This window comes from Hippichthys cyanospilos, chromosome 4, assembly GCF_059441005.1.
Source record: "Hippichthys cyanospilos isolate Australia breed blue-spotted pipefish chromosome 4, RoL_Hcya_1.0, whole genome shotgun sequence".
Classification (NCBI taxonomy): domain Eukaryota; kingdom Metazoa; phylum Chordata; class Actinopteri; order Syngnathiformes; family Syngnathidae; genus Hippichthys; species Hippichthys cyanospilos.
The window spans coordinates 8,323,257-8,332,579 of record NC_142372.1 but is presented as its reverse complement, the minus strand read 5'-3'; positions in this window follow the sequence as shown (position 1 = coordinate 8,332,579).

Genomic DNA, 9,323 nt, shown 5'->3' with positions numbered 1-9,323 from the left:
AATACAATGATTCGTATCGTCGTCATGCTTCGGCTGAGCTTGCTGCTGAGTTGATCATTTGCATCATGTGTTGGAGGATGGACACATCAACAACATTCAAAATAGTGGCCCTCGAGGTTTGGATAGTGTTTTGTACACCCCTGAACTACGACCTCCGATGCAAGCACTGTCCCCTGGTTTGGTTTCGTCCTGTTACCCCACCTACCACTTTTTTTTTTTGTCTCAGGCCATTTTAAAAGTGTAATTTCCCAATCGGCCACAAAAAGGAGCTCTGGTTTTGCAGTTGCTTCGCTCTCTTTGCATCTTTCAGATGAGTAGACACATAAAGAGACTTGGCTGTGGTTGTTTGGTAGAATCAAGAGTAAGCAAAAAGGGTCAGCGAGGTCTCCGGAAACCCGGCGGGCACGACCTACGGACCGCCTGAGGAAGTGCGGCAGTTCGATTCCCGCACAAAAGGAGCAATTACCGGGGGAGTTGTGTTAATCAAGCGCTCTTTTATCGAACTCGGGATGCGCCCCCGGAGGAGGTCGGCGGGTTGGGGCCGAGCCCCTCAAGAGACTCACCCCTGCAGTGTAATAAATGGAATGTGAATGTTGCGCATGGCAATTAATGCGGAGACATGGACTGAGCACGTTGTGCGTCGTTAGGCATGTTGGGCCGATCCCCCCCCGGAGAGCACGGAAAGCGAGTATCTCGATGATTTAACAAGTAGATGCTTGACAAGAGCTGGAGAACCAAAAACAGCAGTTACGGGTGATTACCGAGCACGGTAGCTGGCAGGCTGGCCCGAGCATACAAAATATGCGTCGGCTCATAGCGGCCAAAAAAACAAAAAACAAAAAGGTTTCTATTTCCTTGCTTTTTTTGTCCGGCCCTGAACTCCGGTAAACCCAAACTCCCATTTGAAACACTGCTCGTCTCCGTGTGTTTCACTTTGGATTTGTGTGTCTGCAAACCTCGTCTTTGACATAATATCTAGCAGATGTTTGACTAGTTTTTTTCTTTCAATGTATTCTCATCTATTTTCATTGTTTCACACACACATAAACACATGTTTATATTTATAAATAGTATGTGTATGAATCTTTGGTTGTCTAATGATTTGATTCGATTCTAATTTTGGGGTTGACAGTTTGATTCAGAATCCATTTTCAAATCAATGTCAAAACAACTTAATTAAAAAATTGACGATAATTTCCGCTTCAATGTATATTTGTGATAAAAAAAAAAAGTTTTGATACACTCCAGTCTGCTTTGTAAGCCAGAATAAATGGACAAAGTGTCATTCATTTTACATTTACTATAAGAAAAGGGCTATTTTCATCAAAGACTGCATGTGGACCACAACTGCTATACTTATTACTTATTTTGAATAGTTGATGTTATGATGTTGGGATAGTTCCACTAGAATGGAAATCGAGGCCTAATTTGTTGTTTTATTCTAAATGGATAAATATTGAATATATTTACTGGAAACAAGTACAATTTCTAAGTAATTTCACCCACAATCATTCTTTCTGATATATGTGAGATTTTAAAGATTGATTGTAAGCCCACATTGTTTAGATATTTGCAGTTATTAACGTTTCATGCTTAGAGGGACATTTTTCTGTTATAGCCAGTAGAACTTCTTCATGCATTGCAATTACGTTTTTCTTTGCATCGTCACCCCCACATTCCTTTGTACTACGCCAACATCTTTCATTTTTTTTGCGTATAGCGACATGGCTTCTAGTTGCTATTTATGGCGGTGCGAGGTGACCAACGTGAATCAGTTTGTGGGGGCATCAGAAGACGCTGGGGCTAACGCACCGTTGACATGAAGCTAACAGCTGTGTGGCTAATGTTTTGTGACACGGAACCCTTCTGTTTCTCCGAGAGCGATACGGGAGACACCGTGTTCCATCTTCACCAAATGTGACGCTGTCATTGTCCCTGTAAGTCTTAATTACACACACATAGGATCCATATCCACATTGTATTGATCCATATCCACAATGTATTGTTCCGCTCCATAATTTGCATGAGGCATTTATGATAATGGCCACGGTCAGCCGTTTCCCAAAATAAAAGGAAAAGGAGGGTAGGGGTGGGGGTTGGGGCAAAATTGTGGTGCAATCTGGCAGCAACCCCCCCCACCTACTTCCACTTGTGATTCTGCGTGTGTATGTTTTCCCTTTTGTTATTAATTTATTTTTTATAGCATTCACACAACTCGCATTAACCGCCCCCCTATCTGCCTTCAAGCGAAGGAAAAGGAAATAGCTGATGTTGATTTTTTTTTTCTTTTTGGTTCTCCCTTCTGTCTCCCTTCCTTTTCCTCTCCACCTCCCTTCATAATTCATTTTGGGATTAATTCATCTCGTCTTTGGAGACAATCCTAATTCTTTATTATTTCCACTTCACAGGCTTGATGACATCCTCGTATCCACATATCATATTCTGGGGGAACTTTATACCCAGCAGACCTTCTACTTTAATTCCTTGCGATACTTTTGAAAGCTATGAGGCAAAAGCGTATTTTGACCTTATTGTACTGAGCTGTCAGCTGCTGTAGCATAAGATTGCAATAGAGTTACCACAAAATAGAGGTTTCAAGAGAGTGTCACGGCTTGAAATTAGGGCTCCAAAACAACGTCAGTGTAATAGGGTTTCAATGAAGGATTGGGGTTTTATGTTCAGGTTTAAAGCCAACATTAAGGTTTCCAATCAGTTTCAGGGCAGAGTTAGGGTTTCGAGCCTGGGTTAACAAGCATTGGGATTTCAAGGCAATATTAGGGTTAAAGCATTGAAGGTTCAAGCCATAGTTAGAGATCAAATGTAGAATTTAAATTGAGGCTTCAAGCCAAAATTAGGGTTTCAAATTGAGGAAAGGGTAATGATTTAGATTTAGGGTTTCAAGGTAGGGTTTCAAGTCAGATGAAGGATTAAGATGAGGGCTTCATAGCAATGTCAGGGTTCTGAGGCATGGGCATAGCCATAGTTGGGGTCTTAAGGTCAGGTTTAAATTTGGGTTTCAAAGCCACTGTTAGGGTTTCAAATCTGGATTTCAACCCATGGAGAGGTTTGAAACCTCCAACAAAGTAGGGGATTCAAATTACAGTCTCAAATTAGTGTTTGAAGCCAATGCTGGCATTTCACCTAATCAAGATTCAAAGTTAAGGCTTTTATTTAAAACCCCAACTAACCTAAACCCTTTTTCAAAGGATTAGGTTTCAGTCGAGGTTCAAATGAGGTTTGTTGTTCATACTAAATAATCATGAGTGTTAATTGCCTCTATCTTCCTCCTTTTTGTCCCTCCCGCTCATCTTCTTCCTTTTCCTTTTGATTCCCATTTCTCATCTTGCATCTCCATCACGCTTGCCTCTCTGCTGTGTTCCATTTCTCTGCCTCTCGTTCTGCCTGTGTACGCGCCCGCCCTCCCTCAATCCCTCCACCTCTGTTTTTCTGCCAATCTTTTATTTCTATCATTCTTTTGTCACATGGCTCTTTGTGCTTTTTCTCTGTCAGCCACTTTCTCACATCACCACTTTTTTGGGACCATTTTCACCTGCCAAGGGCGCTCTCCCTTTTTTCCTGGCATCTGGCAAACATGCACGCACACGCGCGCGCGCGCACATACACACACACGCACACGCAATATGTCCCATCTCCAATTCACTATTAAGTGGGACCCCGAATTTCCCCTGAGCTCTGTTATGGCGGCGGCTGCCTCAAGAGTCCGGCTGTGCGAGATGTGTTGTCTGCTCCCTTACCATTCAATTACACGGCTGTAATCTGACAGGCTCCTCATGGCCTGTGTGTCTTGTGTCTGTGTGTGTGTGCGTGCCCTATCACTGTGCATTTTACCTTATATTATCTCCTGCCGCCGCTGCATTTGTATTCCTGTTCGTGTACGACTCTACACAGGAAAAAAAATGCATCAAGACACCCACATTATTTATTAATTCATCAATCAGGGTGGAGGTCAGTGACTTGGATGAGTTTGGTGTGGAAAAACTTTAAAGGCCTGAATTTTTAAATTCTAGATCTAGGATGAACTCCAAGTGTAAAGGGATGCTCTCAAAATATCTGTGTGTGTTTTCAACTCATTCAGTTCCAAGTTTTATGTTTTTTAAGTCTATCTATCTATCTATCTATCTATCTATCTATCTATCTATCTATCTATCTATCTATCTATCTATCTATCTATCTATCTATCTATCTATCTATCTATCTATCTATCTATCTATCTATCTATCTATCTATCTATCTATCTATCTATCTATCTATCTATCATCCATCCATCCATCCATCCATCCATCCATCCATCCATCATCCACCTACCTACCTACCTACCTACAGTTCACACATACAGTATATATTTAGTCCAATCAATTTGCTTTTAATTCGAAAAGAAAATTGCAGTTCCTGTCATCTAACATTCATCTCATTAAATTAGTTCAATTGTACTTGCTGATACCCACAGAAACCCCTGTAAAATACCCTCTGAAGTTGCTTAACATACCCCAAGATGTTTTGTAACCCTTTTAGGAATTTCCGGTCTCGTGTATCCGCTCGTCAAATTGCCAAATTAGTCTTTTCAATTTTGTGACAACCTGCACATAATCTCCCCATCAAACACCTTTGGGGTCGACTGGAACAGGACAAAAACATCCTACCATCACCTTTTCAAATGTTCTAGAAAGGCTTCAAAGTAGAGTGGAAGTTGTTATATCCTGTCAGAGTAATGACCATTTGTCCTAGTAGTTTTGTTCTTAGAGTGCGCATCGCCACTATAGTAGTTGAGTTGAAAAGCTGTGGTGGAAGGGAGACATGGCAGCTCTTCCCTTCCACACATCTCTTTTCAAAGGCACCATCAAAGTCTGGCAGAAATGTCAGTGCTGCAGGCGGGGGACCGGCCCTGAATGTCAGCCCTTCTCAGGTCAACACCGCCAGCGAACGAGCCAGTCTGACAGAGAGAGAGAAAGAGAGGAGAATGACGAAGGGACTGCAAGAAAGTGAGAGTCGATGAAGATGAAAGAGAGATGATGACGACACTGATGAAAGAAGGACTTGATGTACTGATAGAACATAAAAGACCTGTACAGTATGGCATAACAAAGGAGGAAATAAAAGACAAACGTTTTTTGGTGGCGCTGACAGGAAGTGGTCCGGCGCTGGTATTTTTTTAATTTATTTGTTAATTTTATAACTTTTAAAAATGTATTATTCTTATAAGTGTCTAAGTATGAGTGGCTTTATAATACAAACATACATAAATACTGTGCATACACTTACATACATCCATTTGCAGAGGCGCATTGCCAATAGTGACAATTTTCTCGCAGGGGGTACTTGGTTGAAAATCATTTTTCTCAGGGGTTTGATCATTGCTAAAAGTACGAGGTACTTTTTTTTTTTTTTTTTTGGTCAACAGGGGTCTTATTTGGTCAAATGTGCTGCTACCAAACGTGTGATGGAAACAACTTCTGGTTGCTCATTGTATTTTTCAAAAAGATGTTGGATCTCCAATGTGTCAGTTGTGTTGCATTTTCTTTCAGTGTTTTCTTTCGGCATGGTGGTAGAATGGGGAGCACATCTGCTTTATAGTTCACAAGTCCCTGGTTGCATTTTGAGTTTGTATGTTCTCCCCGTGCCTGCGTGGGTTCCCATCTGGCTCTCCAACTTCCTCCCACATTTAAAAAACATGCATGGAAGGTATTGGGCATTGCATCACTATTGATTGCGAGTCTGAAACTTTGTTTGTCTCTGTGTGCCCTGTGATTGGCTGGTAACCAGTTCAGGGTGTCCCCGGCCTATTGCTCAATGGCGGCTGGGATTGGCATTAGCACTAGATGGATGGGTGTGGCATTAGTCAGATGGAAAGTTAAGATTAACCTTTAATTGGTTTACTTTTTTACTGTTTTAGTTGTATGTGAACCAACTAGATAAAGACACAAATAAATCAAAGACTCCCCATCCGGGAGGGCTTCAAAGACACATTTTACTCTTCGATCAGATAAAAACCTGCGTGGAGCCGCAGAAGGGGACCAAGTTATCTATTCACCCAGCCCCCACCACCTGGCCACACCCCCTGCTGTGTTGCCTTCAAAGACAGCCATGTCATACCATCCGCCCTCACAGACCTCTCCGTTTTTTTTTACACTCATCTCTTGTGTGCGCGATTCACAAGGAAGTCTACAGAAGATAAAATAACGAGCAAAAGAACGGCTTGATGTGTGTTATTCCTCTGACAATCATTCCAGAGTCATGTTTTTGAAAAATTGTTCTGTTGTACAGTGAAGGCAAGTTGCCTGCCTCGGCAGAGTCCCTGCTCTCTGCTGCCATTGAACGTTTTTTTTTTTTTTTTTCCCATGTTGGGAGGATGGGAACAGAGCACAATTTCCACTCGGCGATTTCCACTCCATCTTCGACGAGGTGGACGAATCGAAACACTTCATTTTGTTTTCCTCCGAGGAGGTGCAGATATTGGTGGCAGATTCCACATCGACACAAGCCGCAATTCAAAAAGCTATTTGATTGCAATTCTCGAGTAAAACGTTAAATAATTCCTTTTTTTCTTTTTTTACTGTAGATGCATCAAATAGATTTAAGTTGACTTGAGATGGATTTTAATGATGAGAAGCTGACAAAAATCATGTTTCCATTTCTTCCAATTATCTCTCTATCTGTCATAGTACATGTTAGAGCGGTCTTTGTAATGCGGCTCACTTTGAAGTTTCTTCTTCTTTTTTAAAAGTAAAGAAAAACAACTATATGCATATCAAATCTGTGAATTCAACACCAGGATCTTAAATTTATACTTGGTTTTTAAACCTTTAGATGTAAAAATATATATATAGATGTTTACTATATATGTAAAACATGTTGAGTTCTGATTCTTAAAACAAAAACAGTGTAACTTCCTCTCCAACTAGATTTTAAACTATTTGGGATAACGACTCACACCGACATTCAAACATCAAACATCTTGTTAAAAAGCATGTCTTTTTGTCATGGAAAACCAGCAAAGGCGCTAATTAGTGCGAAGCACTCCCTACTTTCAAATTAAATTGTTTTAGCCATTTTTTTCTATGAAAGTCACATTTAGATGTTGTGTGATTTATTTGCTTGTATCTTTAGAAGAAATTGTAAATATCTGAATAACTGTTATAGAAAATGGAAGCATGTGAGGGTTGTCTGTTTGATGAATGGTAAATTGAACTTTAAAAAATGCCCCAATGGCGCCTTTGAGAAAGGCATTAATGCATTCTTTGTCAGAAGGCGCTTGATTACCACAGAAAAAAACTCAAGTTAGCCTTCCGCATAAATTGAAAGCACCTAGCTGTGACTGCAGCCACAGCTAACAATCGCAACAAAGATGCTAATCTAACAAGCCATTGCAAAGTTTGTTGCCAAACTAAACACAAGGACACATCACCTTTACCAAGTCTGCGATGGATGGAATTCAACGGAAGTTGAACCGTGTTTAATATGAATGTTATTTTCTCATTATTTGGCCATTTACAAACGAAAACTACACCATTCATCCTGATGGTTAAAACTAGGTTTCGGTGAGATTAAAAGGAGATCAATTACTGATTTCCTGTTAATTAATCTCCTTTTTTTTGTATGTGCCTTACAATTGGCTATACAAAATGAATGTTACAGTGTCAGAACCTTCCAAGACTGCACAACATTCCCTCCCTAACAGGGAGCTCCCCTCCCTCCAAGTTAGTGGTGGGCCCCACCGAGTGCAGGGATTCTGCCTGTACTGGGCTATTGATCGGGAACTGGGCTGCAGCTCACCTGCTAATTGAAAGCCGATCGAGGGGCCCTAGGGCAGAGCTGTAAAACAGGCCCCGCGTGGCATTAAAAGCTGAAGGCTGACGGGCGACTGTAAATCCAGTGCTGCTAATAGCGCCGGTGTACATCCATCTGTGTGTACGTCCACGCACTGCGTGGACGTGTCGGTGTTTGTTTGACTTCATGCGCACATATTAACCGCATGTGTAAAGTATGTGTGGGTATTTGAAATGTGTGTACGAGTGTCCCCGATGACTGTAAAGTGTGTTTTTAGTCGATATTTTTATTTCAAGAATAATCTGCCTTGGATGTAACTCAAGACTTCTTTAGACAGCAAACTAGACGGAATCAATAGTATAACAATAGTTGCAGCCAAGTAGCGCACTCTATTTTTCCTAAATCGTTTCACGATATGATTAATCAACAACCGATTCCACATAATTGACAGAATTATTAACAATCATTAAAGTACTAATTGAGCATTATGGCCATTCCTAACACATACACACTTTTCATAGCCTTGATCTTTAGACTTTATTGTTTTACATTAAGGGATTTTTATTCCCAAATGGAGGATAACAAAACACAATGCATGTTTAAACAATGTTTGATCAGGCAAACATGAGCTTAATAGCCCCAAACCATAAAAACAGAATAAGACAAACATGAATTATCGTAGCAAGCGGCAATGAACTAGCCCTTGCACCCGCTTTTTTGATTTGAGCTTCAAAGTTTGACGCCATGCTCCACCCATAAGACAGGTTAAAAAAAAAAAAAAAAATCAAATGCTTCAAAAAAAACAATTGAAGAGCAATTGACTTGATTTGAGGAGCAATTTTGTAATTTTGTTGAGCAGTTTTTTTTGTTTGTTTTTTAGCTCCCAGGGACCTGAAGCAACAGCTTTTATTAACCAATATGACATGGCATTATTAACAATTACAGTAGTATAACTATTACAGTTTTTAATGTTTAATCATCAATTAAATCTAACAAAACCTGGCACCTTTGAACACAAGTGAACTGCAGTTCAAAAACCTCTCTCAGATATTACCCATTTGTTGGAAGTTAGGGTAAGTCGCATATCAAATTCTTTTCTTTTTAACATTTTCATGTGTTTTCATTTATTATCAGTTAACAGATTTAGACAAAACCTTAAAACCGCTAAGAGAAATATTCTGCATTGTTTTAATGTCGTTTTAAAACAGTATGGTAATGATTTCAGTTTGACTTGCTTTCACAAAAATAATTAAAACTTGAATCTTGACACTAACCCAGCTGTACTTGAATTCTGGCTTCTTACCACCTTCCAACATGCATATTAAGTTCACTAAAGACTTTAGATGGTCCATAGGTATGAATGTGAGTGTGATTGGTTGTTTGTTACCTTTGATTCTCCCATAACAAGTTTAATACATACCCTACTTTTTGACTGAAATAAATCTCGTACAGTATATTTTACTCTAAAAAGACTGTTAGGTCCAGGTCTGATTACAGTAAATTTTGTGAGTAAAATTGGCATTTGGAAGAGAGTCAAA